Raw genomic sequence first — 18,704 nt, forward strand, 5'->3', positions numbered from 1 at the left:
TATTCTAGGATCAATGTTTGCAGATAGCCATGAAGCTCAGAGTTAGGAACAAACAACTTAGGCTGGTCAGAAATGTCGCTGAGTTTCCAAGATCCCTGAAAATGGCTCCCTCTGACACCTTCCTGGCAGCTGCCAGCACTGACGCTGGGCTGGGGGTGGAACGGGGAGATCGTGGGAGAGGCGGGTACTGTTCTACAGCCCCACAGGAAGTTCCTTGCCTGGCCTTCCCCTACACACTTGAAAGCCTGTGGGTGCCGGGCACTCAGTGTTCTGCACTCAGGTAGTGGGGACAGAGGGGTCAAAAAACGAAGCCAGCAGGTGTAGCCTCTGCCTGGGGAGGTTAGGCTCGGGACGGGGAGAACAAAGATATGAATCTCCTTCCCACCACCTCACCAAAATCAAACACAGACACTGTCCACATGACTATCCCAAACCCATAAATCAACCCAGTCAGCGCCTGTAATCTGAGCTCGCTGGGTAAGTGTTGAGAGCAGCTGCTACAAGCGTGGGTAGCCAGCTGGGCTCCGGAGAGAAGACTTTGGGGAAGGGGCGACCTAATCACTAAGGAGGGCTTGAAAAGAGGAGAAGAGGTCCAGAAGTCAGAGCCCAGCCGGCAGAGACGCACACACCTGTGGCAGAGGAGCTGCCGATGGGGCTTGGGGGTCGTGAAGCGCATCAACAGGGAGATTAGCTCAGGCAGGAAGGAGAGTTTAAGGTGGAAGATGAGAAACATGGGGGATGGGGCAGGTGAGAGAGTGGAGGAGCGGGGGCTTTGGCACCTGTGTTGAGGAGATGGCCTTGGACAGATTGGCAGCAGGGAGCAGCTGAGCCTTGGGTGCAGGCATCCCTGACGAAAGCCAGGCAGGCCACAGCCACACCTGCCGGCCCCTTCACGCCATGCACCTGTATGGAAGCAGCCCCACCAGGAGCCTCACCAGCCCGCCTCTTGTGCAGGTTAGGTAATATGCACCCAGTATGCAGCCGGTATTATTGTTTCACTGGCAAATGGTTCAGGCTTTTCTAGCTGACCAGCTGGCCCAACTAGCATTTCTCTTTCCCACATGGCAAAACAGCGGAGCCTGCCTTCCAGTCCACCGTGCCAATGCCCTCCAGCCAGAGACCATCAGGATCAGGGGAGTCGATCAATGCTGGGTTCACTGACTAGCTGCAATAAGGGACATGATGGGAAGCCAGGGGTCATCTTAGTAAGAGGGTATGACAGAGAACTTATAGGATTTAGGTTTGGATTAGGTGATTTGGGGGAGGGTTCAAACACAGGGGGCTTTGCTCTGGCTTGGATGTGATCAGGAAGCAGGGGGAATGCTATGATTGGGTATCCTAATCATTCTTACCTGGGAGGCAAGGAGGAATGAGACGAGGCTAAAGCTGTAACTAGTAAAGAAACAGCAGTCACGCATATTAACCAGGAAAGCGGCGTCTTTGGTCATTTTTGTGGTTTGGACAATATCTTGTTTTTGTCTGGATCCAGGCTTGATTATGGAGTAATCTTGTTTGCTCCATCGTGGTCACAGAGCGGTGTTGTCTGATGTTGGTGTTCAATGGAAATATTTATGTTAAACAGGAGAACACCGTGGCCCGGCTGTGAGGGCCAGGCTAGGTCCTGACTCTTGGGGGCTGCTATTCTGTCTCTCAATGAGAACCGAGGCCTGTGTCCAAAAGCAGCTAGGAACGCCAGAGAGAAAAGAACCTGAGGGCTCCCAATGTTCATGTCTAAGCAGAAACTACTCCTGGAAGGCTGGAGGAGAGGCTTGGGGAAGCCTGTTTTAAGGCTGCCTCTAGTCTATTCGTTTGGTCAAAAATTATTGTGCTCGCTTCGGCAGCATATATACTAAAATTGGAACAATACAGAGAAGATTAGCATGGCCCCTGCGCAAGGATGACATGCAAATTTGTGAAGCGTTCCATATTTTTAGGGAAAAACGGATGATTAGGCTCACACGTGAGGGGATGGACTATAATTAGTTTTCAGGTGGTGAACACGATGTAATGTACACAGAATTTGAAATATGATGTATATCCAAAAATAAAAAAGAGTTGGATGAAAAAAATTATTTATTGAACTAATATACTGGGGCACTTGGGACAGAAATGTCAGCCCGGGAGCCCAGAAAAGTAGTCGATGGAGTCAAGAATGACTGGGGCACTTTGGAGAGGCGGTCGGTTACACCCTGTCTGAGGAGGTGATGAGAAGGTGCTATGTGCAATTCTGGGCTGAGAGTATTTCATGCAGAAGAAACAGGAAGTACCAAGGCTTCTAGGAACAGGAAGAAGGCAAGTGTCTCTGTAGTGGTGAGGGTGGCTGAGACTGGGTGAGACGAGGTCTGAGGCAGGCTGAGTTGGGGAGTTTGGGTTTTATACCCTGTGGCCTGGAGGCCATTGGAAGGCTTTAGAGAGGAGACCCTCAGGCCCTCATGTCTCCCTCTGAGACAGCAGCGTTTTGCTGCCTGTTGTTCTCTTTCCACATCCTGAGGCCAGTGTCTTCCCTCTAGGCCTTCGGTTTAGGATATCCCAGAAATGGCCTGATCTTCTCCTTACCTGCTGACGTCTGTCATTCTTTAGAGGGGTGTGATTTTCTATTGCTGCTGTAACAAATTACCACAACTTAGTAGCTTAAAACAACACAAATTTATTAGAGTTCTAGAGGTCAGAAATCTTATAGTCAAGATGTTAGCAGGGCTGTGTTCCTTCTAGAGGCGGTATCTCTTTCTTCTAGCGGCCGCTTGCATTCCTTGGCTTGTGAGCTCTTCCTCTATCTTCATAGCTGACGGTGGAGCATCCTCAGATCTCTCTCTGCCTATGACCCTTGCTTCCATCATCTCGCCTTGTTCTCTGACTCCCCTGCCTCCCTCTTATAAGAACCCTTGTGATTATATTGAGCCCAGCCAGATAATTCAGGATAATCTCCCTACCTCAAGGTTCTGTTATTTTTTGAAGATTGGCACCTGAGGTAACATCTGTTGCCAAGGTTTCTTTCTTCTTCTTCTTCTCCCTGAAGCCCTCCAGTACATAGTTGTATATTCTAGTTGTAGTTTGTTTTGTTCTGCTTTGTGGGACATTGCCTCAGCATGGCTTGATGAGCGGTGCCATGTCTGTGCCCAGGATCTGAACCAGCAAAACCCTGGGCCGCCGAAGAGCAGCGTGTGAACTTAACCACTCGGCCACGGGGCAGCCCCTCAAGGTTCTTAAATTATATCCACACAGTCCTTTATGCTACATAAGGTGCCATATGCACAGGTTTGGGGGGTTAGGACTTGGACTTCTTTGGGGAGCCATTCTGTCTACCACAAATAGTCACATGGAGAGCAGAGAATGAGATCTGGCCCAAGCCAGTCTGCTGAGTGATGTGTCATTTAACCACCGTGGATCTGCTTACTCATCTGTAAAACGGGGTGAATACCCGCCCCACGGACCTCAGGAAATCATTGTATCACAGCAATTAATGTGGCATATTTGGAAAAATAAGAAATGCCATAAAATATAAGGAATAATTATGAAGTGTTATGAATCTTATCAAACATGGGTGCAAAAAGGGTGTTATAATATAATATATATTATATATATTATACACTATATTATATATTATCTATTTATATATTTAGAAATATATATTTTTTAATTATTATATATTATTTATATATCAATGTGACTTTGTGTAGGTGCGTGAAGGGTGCCTGGGTTGGTCTTGGTGTCCATACCTGGCCCTGCAGAGTGGCTCCCAGACAGATGCCAATATATATAATATATATTATCTATAATATATAATAATATAGATAATATATATAATGTAAATATATATAAATTGTATAAATATATGTATTTATAATATAAATATATAAATATAAATTAAAAAATATATATCATATAATATAGAATATATATAATATATATTATTGTTATTATAATATAAAACACTGGAATTAAAAGAGCTGAGTTTGAGTCCTGCTGTCCAAAATAGTTGCTCTATTATCTTGAACGAGTAACTTCACATCCTTGAGTTCCACTGTGTTTAAAATTTGGAAGATGCTATGTTCTCATAACAGTATTGTGGGATTTAAATCAGATAATATTGGCAGTGGTGCTCTGTGAAATGCTGCACAAATGTTCTTTGTTATACATTTCATAGGCGGGCACACAAGTACTGCTTCCTAGATGCACAGTGAATCCAGGCAGCAAGGCGACACCTACCAGACCAACGCCAACAGGCTTTGACTCTCCACTGTAGGAAGTGCGTGGGAAATAAAGAGGAGAAAATTAAGAAAGGGCCTCTCTCCTTCCTCTCCCCTCGCCTACAGAGGGGTCAAAAGGCAGCAGGAAGATACTGTGGCATCTAAAATGGTTATTGAGAAAATGAAAAATATGCCTACTGAGAATACAGAGTCTTCCCGCAATGCAGAGGTTCAGGTCGAGGCTGACTTTCTCTGGAAGAATCGTCTTTGGTCATGTTGAAGACATTAAGTTGCTCAAGAACTGCCTTATTCATTCAGCACCTATTCCGTAAGCATGTGCATCACCCTGGATTAGAAATGGGCATGAAACACGCTTCCTGAGTGTGGCCCACAGACCCACAGATGTATCCATTTCTTCAGGATGCCATCATTGAGCGCCCACTAACTGTGCGCTAGACCCTTCTGGGTGCTGGGGCACACGGAGAGGGGAGGACAGAAACCCTCCCTGCCCTCACGGAGCTTATCAGTTGAGGAGATGAACATTAATCAAACAATGCCACAAATGACGGTAAAATGACAACAAAAACGCCTCCAAGGTGAGGTCCATGGTGCCACGGGAGCTTACCACAGGGTCCAAACTTGGTCTCTGAAAAGGAACAGTTGAGCTAGGATCTGAAGGCTGAGCAAGTGTATTTAGAGGAAAATGGAGGGAGGAGCTTTCCAGGCTGAGAGAACAGCATGTACAAAGGCAAAGAAGAAACATGGAATGGTTGACGACCCAAGAGAGGGCCAGTGTGGCTGGACTCTGTGAGTGAAGGGACAGTGGTCAAGACATAGCCTGGAGAGGTGGGCAGGGTAGTTCTGGCCACAAAGGTCATTAAGTGGGCAGGCACAGTGACTCACAAAGTCAGGACAAGTGTTTCACCCCGTCCTAGGTTTTGTTTTGATTGAGATGTTCCTAGAGCATCCCATCAGTGCACGTCGACAACCTGAAAAATCCTTTAAATACATAACAATTGATAACACAACGTCATTCTCGCTGGGATAAGAGAGGCACATTAAGTGACTTTGTGTACGTGTGTGAAGGGTGCCCAGGTTGGTCTTGGTGTCCATACCTGGCCCTGCAGAGTGGCTCCCAGACAGATGCCAAGACCAGACGAGATACTACGGGAGATCACTGAGCAACTCTTGACTCACTCTTGTGCTTTCCCAACCATCTCACACGATGATCACGTTTGACTCCCACAAAGTAGCTGTGAAATACATAGTGTTGTGACAGGGGGGAAGATGTCTGATGACTTGCCCTTGTCCCGCAGGAAGGGGGGATCCTTGAACCCACAGTCACTGTTTATAGATAAAAATGGTTTTTCCCACAGACCACAACTGAGTAACCTACATCCTCTCTCTCTGACCTCCTTAAAATCATAGAACTCTAGAATTTTCAAAGTCGAAGGGAACCTTGAACATCAGCCAACTTGTTCAATTCTCTCATTTGGAAATTTCAGGAAATTTGAAAATTTTGAAAAGCAATAATATTTCAAAAAAAGACTAAAAGTGCTATTTTCCAGTAAAGGAAGGGTGAAGTTATTATTCTGGCCCTTTCTAGTGACTCACTATTGGCTCTCAGCACATGTGATATAACGGAAAGACTGTTCCCGTCACTAATTAGGTGTGACCTTAGAAGGCAGATCACTTTCCTCAGACGCCCTCCGTTTTCTCACTTTAAAATAAAAATGTAAAGTGACCAAGACTAATAATAACAAATTTATCTGACATCGTAACCCAGCACACAACACACACAGAATTGAAACAAAAGTTCCAAGAATCTGTGCTTATCCTTACGTGTGCAGTGTACACTTTTCTATTCTACTTTTCAAAAAAGTTCTTTGCAATCCACTAAATTGATTTTACTACCCTCTAAAATTTGCAGTCCTCAGGCTGACAAACACTGCACTGGAGATCCTCAGAGGCACCTTCCAGCCTGGCTCTCTGATGTCCCCCGGGGCAGCCCAGGGCCTCTCTGAGGTCTCTTTCTACTAAGGCAAGTGTCTAGCCCTCCCCTGACCTGGCAGCTGCCGGGGTGACGTGGTGGCTGATACTCCATCAGGCCCTTGGCCTCATAAACTTGTATCGATCTGGTGGCAGTTTGTCCCTGCACGGATGAACACAGCGCTGGACGTGGCCCTCGGGTCACCATCAGCTGAGATTAGGTGGAGAAAGATCGGTATCCAGAGTCACACTGCTGAGTTAGAGAACCTGGCCAGTCTCCGCCAGCTCCCCACCCAGACACACACACCACACACTCTTACCCACGTACATATACCATACAAAATTGCCCACACTCACTCACCACACATACCACATACACACACACTCTATACACACGCATACATACCATGAGTACCCACATGCACTCATACATACTCACTTACTGCATGCTACATACATCTCACACAACATGCACATACACACACACAGACCCCCCTACATTCTACACACACAAAAACATACCATGTGTACCCCCCATATACACACTCAGCACACACTACATGCATCCCACACAACACACATACACACACACAGACCCCCCACTTTATACACACATACCACATTCACACACACGAAACAAATGTGTGCATACACACACACACTGAAAAACTCTTGCGAGTCCCCAGAAATCCTCAGTTATAAGGCAAGAAATCCTATCATTTGAAGGTGAATGAGTCGGAAGGGAATAATTTAAAGTTAATCTATAATAGCTCCTTACTGTTCACCCACTAGCATAGTTAGAAAGAGTATTTTCAACACTTGGCAAAATTTGCAGAAAAATATACTGGCAATTGAACAATGACACCACTGAAGCACTTTGTTTTTAAAAATTGTACTCTTTTTAGAACTCAAATAACATCACTATGGTATTTCAATTATAATTTTTTTCAAATTTAATTAAATTTTTATTTTAGGAGTGCTTATTTTTAATGTTATGTTGTTAATTCGTCTGCTAATTTGTAATAGCTTAATACTGTATATTCATGTTTCTATCTTTAATAACTTGCACATTTGCTTAATGGTTTCAAACAGGCTCATAAATGTGTGTTGTTGAGAGATGCTGCACGTATTGTTTCATTGTTTTATATTTTATCAATTCTGAATATTTAAAAATATAATAACAGTATCAGTCCCAGTATTTCACCATTAAGTGAAGTAATTGTGAAGTCCTGGTGTTACTATTTTGCCTTGGAATTGCCATCACCTGCAGGGACCTGGAGAACGTACTGGAGATTCTGAAGTTGCTTTCAGCACGTAGCCCAGGGCTGGGCATCTGCAAAGCTCTCAGGAAATGTCTAGTGAAAGAATAGCTGACGAGGCAGAAGGCAGGAGGCAGGGGGAGGAAGAAAAGAGGAAAAAAAGGACAGAAGAGAGAAAGATAAAGGAAGAAAGGAAGAGAATGAGACTGGGGGTGGGGCGGATAGATGGAGTATGATTGAACCGTCTGTTGCTTCTGCCTTGGACATCTTTTCTGTGTCAAAAATGGAAATCAAAGACCATCTCCATGACAGATCTTGTTCAAAATATTATTGCTGGAACCCACCTGGTGAAGTGGCAATTTTGTGGGAAGTTCACTGGAAAATTCAGCTTTCCATCTGCAATAGAGGAAGCAAATCTCGCTGAGACATTGACAGACACACAGTTGTTTAGTCTCAGACATTACTCCTATGTGCACTTTGCTATGGTAACGAAAGCCATGTCATGGAAAGAGATGCATCATTCATCTACCATTGTTTTCTTTTCATCTCTAAGGATCAGACATGAGTTTGGGAAGGAAGGGGATGGTTTTATTGTTTCTCCTAGTGATAAAAATAATAAATGCTCATTATTTTTGAATAATCAGAAAATACAGATAAGCATAAACAAGAAAGTAAAGATTCCCTGTGATTCTAAATGTGAGTTGAGATGATAGTTACTAACATTTGCTGTTCCTGATTTTATTTTTTTAATAAAAACATACGGAAAATATACGTACATAGGGTCATACTATATATTCCATTACATAATCTTTTGTTTCAACTAATATGTTGAGGACATCTCTGTCTATACTTTTTAATTATTGCACAGCTGTCTGTTCCCCTATTGACAAATATTTAAGTTTACCAATCTTTTATTAAATGACACACTAAAGAACATTCTTGTACAGGCATTTTTGTGTCTTTAGCCTGTTATTTCCTTAGGATAAGTTCTTAGATGTAAATATTTAAATGTCAGTATGCACATTTTAAAATGCTATATCCATTCGCCAAAATGCCCTCCAGAAAGTTTGAACCAATTTACATTCTCTTTAAAGTGTATGAAACTACCTAGTATTTCACGCCCTCATCAACACTAGTTATTATCACTCTTTTTAAACTTTTCCAGTTTTATAGGTTAAAAGGTATTTTCATTGGCATTTCATTTATTACTAGTAAGGTAAAATATTTTTCATGTTTATTGGCTATTTGCATTTCTCCTTTTTTGTGTAACTTGCCTGACCATGTTTCAGCTGTATTTTTCTAACGGGTTTTTTTTTATCTTTTCGTTGATTTCTAAGAGTTCTTCATAATTCAAAAATATTAACCTTTTGCTGTCAAATATGCTGTGAATTCTTTTTTCAATTTTCCATAACTTTGAGTATGTAGTTTAGACATATAGGAGTTTTCTTTTCTTTTAAGTAGTCAAAATATCAGTAATTTCCTTGTTGTTTCTTACTTTTGGATTATGCTCGGAAAGGTATTCCTCATTCCATAATTACATAATTTTTTACCCATGTTTTTTCTATTCTCTCTTGTTCTTTGTATTTATATTTTTAAGCCATCTGGACTCTATTTGGTGTGTAAAGTGAGGTAGGGATATAAATTTTTTTCCAACTTCTTAATGAGTCGTCTCATTTACGCTTGGACTGAATGGTCCATAGTCTTCCTATTGACTTGAGATGTCTTCTTTACAATATTCTAAATTCTTACAGGTACTTGAGCTCTTCTGTGACTTGCATTTTTGTAGTTTTCTGAAGCCCTAAATCTAGTTATGTTAGTCTCTTAGAACTATTATTTTAACAATCCACATCGGAAGTTCTTATTCCAGACCCCTCAGACTTTTAGAATAATGGCTGCTACTTCTCATAGAAAGAACAGGGTCTGTGTCCTTACCTGGAGGTGTGGTAAAGGAGAGAATTTCTCCCCTAGGTCATAGAGTTTCCGATGCGGAAAGACCTAAAGACCTTCTATTCCAAACTCTAATTTTACAGGCAAGTGCTAGAAATATTCACTGACTTGTTTAGGGTTAACACAGCTGGCAGGGCAGAGCTGAGGCGCTGAACCAAAGCTGGTTAATGGAGAAGTGAGACTAGAACCAACGCACATTCCCTTGGAACCGTGCTGGATGGGGATGGTTACAGTGAGGTCTATCAAGGACAGCAAAAGCAGGCTTGATAAAAGGATGACCCTTTTTGTTCTAGATCTTCACAATCTAAGACCTTGAGGCAAATGAGAGGTTTCCTGAGCACCAACTTGAGAGGAGAGTTAAATGTACGGGAGCTGTTGCTTTTCACTAACTGAGTCCTTAGAAAACTCAGCATCAAAAGGAAACTTCAGAGACACACTAAAGAGTGAGCCCGTGAGTCCACATGCACATTCAGTAGGAGCGGCTTTCGGAGCACTAAGCTTTCAGAGAGACGTTCCAGACATTTCTCAGGAGCGCCACTCTCACAGTTGGCTCTGCAAAGGTCATTTGGGTCAGACGCCAGCCAGCGCAGGCGGCTGAGAGGCAGGAAATGCATGCAGCTCTGGGAGCACAGCAAAGGAGAATGGCTTTTTATAGCCAAGGCATGGGAGGAAGCACTGATAATCTGACCAGGGCTGTGCATAAAGTTTGTGTTTTCTTTTCTCTATTGAGAAAACTCTAAACTATGCTCTTTAAAAGCCGTCCAGGCTCTCTCTCACCCCTCCCTCCTCATGGAAATCCACTTGCTAGCAAACAAACTTCTAGCTAAGGTCACTGAATTTTAAAAATATGTTTAGTTTCCTAAAGATATTTTGTGCTTTATTTTTTAATAGGAAACAAAGTCACATGGTTTAAAATTCAAAAGACACCAAAGGATGTAGTGAGAAATCTCCCTCCCACCCATGGCCCTTGCTACCCAGTTCCCTGTCGTAGGGAAAACCAAGTTCTAGTTCCCTATAACCCCTTCTAGAGTTATTTTTAGACATATTCAAATATATAAGTACACACACATACTCTTTTGTGAAATTTTTACACAAAGGGTAGCATACTGCACACTCCCTTCTTCACCTTGACATTTGTGGTTAACTCTACATCTTGAGGATATTCTGTGTCTGTACATAAAGAACTACCTCAGTCTTTGTTACAGCTGCATTTCATTATTTCTACTGTATGAATAAAGCATATTTTATTTAACCAGTTCCCCTATGGATAGACATTTATTGTCCAAATTTTGCCATCATACACAATGCTGCAATTAATGTTATTTTACACATCAGCAAATTAACATCAAGAATAAATTTCTAGAAGGGGAAGTGCAGGATACAAAGGTATGAGCATTTGTAATTTTGACAGAAATAGCTAAATATCCCCTCTTAGCGATCGTACCAATTTAAAGCCCTCTCAGTAGTGTAGAAAGTGCCTCTTTCTTCACACCTTTGCTGATATAGCTGTTACCAACCTTTATTTTTTTAACCTTTGTTAATGTGTTAAGTGAACAGTGGCATCTCAGTATAGTTTTAATTTGTATTTCTCTTATTACAAGTGACACTAAGAATCTTTTCATATATTTAAAGGCAATTTGTATTTTTGTCCTGGAAACTATTTATATCCTTATTTTTTTGGGTCTGGTATGTTATTGATCCTTTTTTTTTTCTTTTTTTAAAGATTGGCACCTGGGCTAACAACTGTTGCCAATCTTTTTTTTTCTTTCCTGCTTTATCTCCCCAAACCCCCCCCTGTACATAGTTGTATATCCTAGCTGCAGGTCCTTCTAGCTGTGGGATGTGGGACGCCACCTCAACGTGGCCTGACGAGCGGTGCCATGTCCGCGCCCAGGATCCGAACCCTGGGCTGCCGCAGTGGAGCATGCGAACTTAATCACTCGGCTACGGAGCCGGCCCCTGGTATGTTATTGATCTTATTGTTTGGTAAGAGCTTTTTATATAGTAGAGCAATTAGCAATTTTTCTGTGGTTTTAGTTGCACATATTTTCCTCAGTTTGTTGTTTGTCTTTTAAGTTTACTATTGGAATTTTAGAAATCCTTTTATTTTATGGCTTCTGTGTTTTCTGTCAGATATCCCCCCTCCCCACACCCAGTCTAGGATTGTAAAAAAATATCCTATGTCTTCCTTTTTACAAATTGATGGTTTATTTTTTACTTTTGAATCTTTGATCTATCTGAAATTTATCCTGGTCTGAAGTTTTAGACTTGGGTATAGTTTTTTTTTTTTTTTTTCCAGTTGGCTAACCATCTAGAAAATAGTGTTATTCCAACACTATTTGTTAAATAACCTTTTTTTCCTCTGATTTGAAATACTATAACTGTATTTTCAAAGTATTCACATATTATAATTTATAATAAAACTTTTCCCTTTGTAACAACTGTCCTCAAAATGTTTATAAATCTTATAATGATTTCACATCAGTCTTTTACAATCACTGGAAAATGACATTTTCATAATTTTATTCCCTTTAGTTCTCTCTCATCTTTGTTTAAAATGTTATACTCTATCATGATAAAAACCCTAGGAATAGATTCCTCAACTTGATAAAGAATATATACAGAAATTCTACAACTAACATCATACTTAATGATGAGAAAATAAAAACTTTCCAACTAAGATCAGGAAAAGGCAAGGATGTCTCTTCTCACCACTCCTTTTCAACACTATACTGAAAGTCTTAGATAATGCAATAAGACAAGAAAAGGAAATAAAAAGTATATGGATTGGGAAGGAAGAAATAAAACTGTCTTGGTTCACAGATGACAAGATCACTTATGTGGAAAATCTGAAAGAACCAACAACAACTAAAAATCCTGAAATTAATAAGTGATTATAACAAGGTTTCAGGATACAAGGTTAGTGTACAAAAGTCAATTGCTTTCCTATGTACCAGCAATGAACAAGTGGATTTGAAGTTAAAACACCATACCATTTATATTAACACCCCCCAAAATTAAATATTTAGGTATGAATCTAACAAAATATGTATGAGATCTATGTGAGGAAAACTATAAAACTCTGATGAACTAAATAAATGGAGAGATATTCCACGTTCATGGATAGGAAGGCTCAATATTGTCAAGATGTCAGGTCTTCCCACCTGATCTATACATTCAGTACAATTCCAGTCAAAATCCCAACAAATTATTTTGTAGACATTTAAAAACCAATATGAAGAGGCAAAAGACCCAGAATAGCCAACAAAATATTAAAGAAGAACAAAATTGGAGGACAGGCACTACCTGACTTTAATACTTACTATAAAGCTACAGTAATCAAAACAGTGTGGTATCAGTGAAAGAATAGACAAATAGATCAATGGAACAGAATAGAGAGCCCAGAAATAGGCCTACATGAATCTAGTCAACTGGTCTTTGACAAAGGAGCAAAGGCAACACAATGGAGCAAAAATAATCTTTCAATAAATGGTGCTGGAATAAATAGAAATCCACATGCAAAAAAAATGAATCTAGACACAGATCTTATAGCCTTCACAAAAATTAACTCAAAATGCATCATATACTTAAATGTAAAATGCAAAACTAAAACTCCTAAAAGATAACATAGTTGAAAACCTAGGTGACCTTGGGTATGACAGTGACTTTTCAGATACAACACCAAAGGCACAATCCAGGAAAGAAAGAAGTGATAAGCTAGACTTCACTAAAATTAAAAATTTCTGCTCCGGGAAAGATGATGTCAAGAGAATGAGAAGACAAGCCACAGACAGGAGAAAATATTTGCGAAGGGCACATCTGATAAAGGACTGTTATCCAAAATATACAAAGAAGTCTTAAAACTCAACAATAAGAAAACAAACAATCTGATTTTAAAAACGGACCACGGACCTTAACAGATACCTCACCAAAAAAGATATACTGATAGGGGCTGGCCCCGTGGCCGAGTGGTTAAGTTCGCGCGCTCCGCTGCAGGCGGCCCAGTGTTTCGTTAGTTCGAATCCTGGGTGCGGACATGGCACTGCTCATCAGACCACGCTGAGGCAGCGTCCCACATGCCACAACTAGAAGAACCCACAACGAAGAATACACAACTATGTACCGGGGGGGCTTTGGGGAGAAAAAGGAAAAAATAAAATCTTTAAAAAAAAAAAAAAGATATACTGATAGCAAATAAGTATATGAAAAGATGCTCCACATCATATGTCACCAAGGAAATGCAAATTAAAACAACAATGAGATACCACTACACATCTACTAGAACAGCCAAAATCCAGAACACTGACAACACCAAATGCTCACAGGACATGGAGTAAGAGGAACTCTGGGACATTGCTGGTGGGGATGCAAAATGGTGCAGACACTTTGGAAGTCAATTTGGTGGTTGCTTACAAAACTAAACATACTCTTACCATATGATCCAGCAAATGCTCTCATTGGTATTTACTGAAAAGATTTGGAAACTTACGTCTATGTAAAAACCTGCACACAAATGTTTACAGTAGCTTATTCATAAATGCCAAAATTGGAAGCCACCAAGATGTCTTTCAGTAGGTGAATGGATAAATAAACTGTAGTATATCCAGACAATAGAATGTTATTCAGCACTAAAAAGAAATGAGCTATCAAGCCATGAAAAGATATGGAGGAATCTTGTATGCTTATCACTACATGAAAAAAACCAATTTGTATAATTCCGACTGTATGACATTCTGGAAAAGGCAAAACTATGGAGACAGTAAAAAGATCAGTGGTTGCCAAGGGGCGGTGGCTGGGTACAGATGAATAGGAGGAGCACAGAGCATTTTTAGGTCAATGACAACACTCTGTATAATACTATAATGATGGATGCATGTTTTTATACATTTGTCCAAATCCATAAAATTTACACCAAGACTGAACTCTAATGTAAACCATGCACTTTGGTGATTATGATGTGTCACTGTAGGTTCACCAATTATAACAAATGTACCACTCTGGTGCGGGATGTTGATAATGGAAGCAGCTTTGATGTGTGGGAGCACGGGGTGTATGGGAAATCTCTGTACCTTCCTCTCAATTTTGCTGTAAATCTAAAAGTGCTCTAAAAAAAATTGCATCTTTTTTTTTTTAAGTTATGCTCTGCAAGTCAGTTCCTCTTCTAAACCTCTCTCACATTCTTGGCATCAGCAATTCTGCTTTCCCAGATAGATATTACCCGCTATTTTTAAGTCCTCCCTTCTCCTTTAAGAATAGATTGCAAATTGCTCCCCTTCTCCTCCCACCACTGTAAATCCTCACTCTCATCCAGGTGGGCATAGGTGAGTGGCTATAGAGGTATTGGAGTTTCAGAGACGGGGAGGGCTCTGAGCATAGAAGCAGGGCGGAACAGAGGCGGCTGCTGACGCCCAGAGAGTGTTGACTTACACAGAAGAGTGCGTAGAGGAAGAACACTGACGGGTGCTCAACCGCATATTACACCAATAAAGAGACGTGTGAAGGAGGAGCTGGAGGAGAAACTACAGGAGAAGTAATGGAAGAATAAAAGATGAAGAGTGGAGAGCCAAGTAATACAGAAAGATGGGTGAGGCTGAGGTGACAGGGAAATCATAGCTGCTCTTTAGAGCAGGTCACTTCCCCTATTCAGATCCACCCGCCCTTCCCATCTCAATTACTTCCTCTTCTGGGTGGATGGAATGGCTGTCAGCAGACCAGCACTTCCAACAGAATAATTAGAAATGCCAAATAAAACACAGAAATTATCACTTTGAAGGAAGCTGAGAGCAGCTGAGGCAAGAAAAACTGGAAAAGCTAAGGCATTGGGAAGGGAAGAACTTGAAAGAGCTGCTTCTGCAGCCACTCTTACACTCAGAGCATTCATGGTAGACTGAGAATCCCAGCGCCAGATGTGGCGCAAAGTCAGGCTGAGGAAGCAAGGAGGGAGACAGACCGGCAGAGGTTTGGTGAAAGATAGGGGAGCCCAAGCCTACAGCCTCTTTTCCTCTGAGAACTTTTGCCAAATACTGGGGCTGTTCAGAGCAGGGGTTTTAAAATGCAAGAAATGCAGAAACCCTTCCTCTGAAAAGCTGCGGGAAGTTTTTTAGCAGTCTTGTAAGACTAAGATTAGAGTTTAGTACCCACTGTGGGAGGGACCTTACAGAATACAATAGGCTTTTTGTTGAAAGCCTAGGTCAGAGCTGAACCAGTGGAAGATTGAGATTTACCAGAGCTATAATTCAGGTCTGACTCAGCAAATCACTAACTGAAACAACATAACCAGCCACCATTCTGTCTGTACAGCAGGGGGATGGTACACCCTCTCTGTCAGAAGACATCATCTGAAGTCTCTACGACTTAGTATTCATAATGTCCAGCATTCAATTAAAATTTACTAGGCACACCTAGAGACAGCATCGCGTGACTAAAAAACCAAGGAAAAAAAGACAGTAGAAACAGAAGGGCGTCCAGATGCTGAAGTTAGGCAAGGATGACTGACGATTAACTGCTATTGTTTGTTAAAAAGGAAAAGATGGACAACATTGATTAGAAGACCGAATCAATTGTTACCTCTTCGTTGAAGCTTTTGTCAGTCCTCCACTTCTAGAAGTCATCTTTTCCTCCTCTACATAATCCTGAAAGTTTATCTGCACTTCCTATTGCACTTACCACCTTATAAAGTAGTATTTTGTAAGCAGTTAAAAGCCTGGAGATTTTGAAGTCACCATGGGTTCAATTTCAAGATCAGCCACATGTCAACTACTTGACCTTGAATAAGTTACTTGTCTTATTTGAGCCTCAATTTCCTTGTCTATAAAATGGAGTCAATAATAGTGCTTTCCTCAGAGGGTTGTTTTGATATACTCACAGTAGCTCAGTTGCAAAGAAAATGTGTTTAATTTTTAGTTACTTGCTCTTGTTTTCCTCACAAACTCCTTCTGCTGAGTAGTGTGGAAAGAACCTTCATTTTTGTCCAATCCACTTGTTGAATGCTGATCTAACACTGTGACTATTTCTTTAGAGATCTCAATTCTTTGGGGATAAATGTTAGGCCTTTGCTTCTTTTCTTCAAGATGGTATCTGGGTGTATGAGGAGAGGTCTGTAGGTCAGTGACCTTGTGGCAGCAGAGGAGAGGCAGGGTCCTTAAAGCCACCCAGAGAGGGGCCTTGGATTTCCTCTGATCTCTGCTGTGGAGTCTGCTCCCTGGGCTGGAAGCAGTGAAGTGCCTTTGGTCCCATCTGGCTGTTTGGCTCAATGGGCTGGTGCTCACCACTGCATTCCAGAGCCCCACACACTTGCCTCTAGTCTCATAGGCCCCGCCCCTTTCATGGCCACTTCAGGCTTCTGCTGGGCCACCAACCTTCTTAGCATCTCTACATCTCCTCGCTGGGATGTGAGAGAATCATCAGCGCTTCAGAACACGTGCCCTCCTTAAATACTCCCCTAATTCTCTGTTCCTGTCCTTCATTGTACTTTACTAAACTGGTAACTTGATATTTTTGTGGGAATATTCATTTAACGCTTTCCCCCATACAGTATTGCAGTCCTTGTGGTGGTAGGGATCCTGTCAAGTTTTGCTCATCGTTGTTTTTCCAGTGACTAGCATAACAGGTGCTCAATCAATACTGCTAAATAAATAAATGAGAGACCCCTAACTTCAGCGCCCTACGATGGAAGAGCATAGATGATCTTTCTCAAATCTTTTCCCATCCACACCAGGAACCTTTGTTAGTTTTCTACCCAACAGGCATTCTCCATATGTCCTTTGATATAAGAACATTGATTTTCTTTGGTTGGCAAAATGCCCAGCCCACGAATTGGTCTAAACCAATCAAGACAATTCCATTCCCTTTGCCAGCAATGGATCAGAGTAGTTATGCCATGTTGTTCTGGCTAATGAGCTAGAAAGAGACATCTATGGGGGCTTCTGGGAAAGGTTTTTGTTCTCGACGGAAAGGAAGAAAAATATGAGGAGAGCTCTATTTGGTCCCCTCTGCCCCCCGCCCCTCACGTCTTCAATGTGGTAAGGTGAGGATGTTATGCTTGGAGGCGTGGTAACTATCTTGCAACCCTGAGGGAAACGCCTGAATAAATGCCAAAAGGACCTCACTGAACTTCTGTACCAACCTTGGAACTACCTCCAGACTTCTTGTTATGTGAGATCATAAACACCTTCGTTATTTAGGCTACTATTATTTGAGTTTTTATATTGTAGGAGCCAAATTGTTTTTTCTAACTGCTACACTTTGGAACAAATCCAATTTCACGTGCGTTCCATGACCTAAAGCTGAGAAAGCAGAGCAGTGGTCCTGTTTTTACCCCCATATAAGTAACAGTCTATTCTCAGACACAAACCTCATTAAAGTCCCGGGCTATATGTCGATACGGCTTTAGGTAATACCTCTAAAGCGCTCTGAACAGAGACATCTAAGTGGTCACACCTGGCGAGCCGGTAGCTACGGGTCAAGGGAACAGGATGAGGAGGTAGAACCTAAGAGGCAGCTGAGTGACGGCTGAAGCCAGGGGAGCAAAGAGAAACCAAGAGGCTGTAAAAACCAAAGAGAAAACAAGACCAGGAGAAGGCAGAGTCCAAGCAAATAGTCAGCACCAGGACTTCCAGAAGTGGAATGAAAAAGATAAATCCCTTAATTATCTAGGAAATAACCTAACAAAAATGTACACAACTTTTTTTGGAGAAAATTTTAATTCCAACAATGGACATAAACAAAGACCTGAATAAATGGAGTGGTAGATCAAGTATATGGCACAATTTAATATTTTAAGAATATCACTTCTTCACAAATTAAACTATACATCCAACATAATTCCAGTAAAATGCACCCCCCTCCAATCTTTGGGACTTTGAGACACCGATTTTAAAATGTATATGGAAGAATAAACATCCACAAACAGCTAACAGAAAAAAGTGGATAAAAAGGAGATTTGCCTCACTAGATATTAAGGTGTATCACTAAGCTATGGTTTTAAAAAAGGGGGGAAGAAGTCAAATTGATCAATGGAACAGAATAGAGAACCCAGAAACAGACCTGGGTGTAGATTGGAACTTGGTATATGGTAAGAGGGGGCATCGCAAATCACTGGGGAAGCATAAATTAATTAGTAGCTAGTGTTAGGAAAGTTGACTCCATTCAGTCCCACCTCAGATGATCTAAAAAGAAGCCCCAGATGCATTAAAGGCCTAAAAGCTAAATGTAAAACTCCAAGTAAGAGAAGGAAACTTTGCAAATGTGTCTCTGACTTTTGAGTGGAGACGTATAACTCAAAGAAAATCCACAAAGTACAAACCATAAGCAGGAGAAATAT

The 18,704-nt window shown here is 41.4% G+C and overlaps 1 long non-coding RNA gene and 1 other non-coding gene across 2 annotated transcripts; both read left to right on the forward strand.

The window, feature by feature from the left end:
- The first annotated feature begins 283 nt into the window (after nucleotides 1-283).
- LOC139079280 (uncharacterized) lies at nucleotides 284-4,280 on the forward strand. Its single transcript, XR_011532752.1, has 2 exons — nucleotides 284-477; nucleotides 4,145-4,280. It is a non-coding gene; the product is annotated as an uncharacterized lncRNA (long non-coding RNA).
- LOC139079520 (U6 spliceosomal RNA) lies at nucleotides 1,826-1,932 on the forward strand. The gene has a single exon (XR_011533214.1). It is a non-coding gene; the product is annotated as a U6 spliceosomal RNA (small nuclear RNA).
- Nucleotides 4,281-18,704: the final 14,424 nt, after the last annotated feature.

The sequence above is a fragment of the Equus przewalskii genome, chromosome 25 (genome assembly GCF_037783145.1).
Source record: "Equus przewalskii isolate Varuska chromosome 25, EquPr2, whole genome shotgun sequence".
In the NCBI taxonomy this organism is placed as follows: Eukaryota; Metazoa; Chordata; class Mammalia; order Perissodactyla; family Equidae; genus Equus; species Equus przewalskii.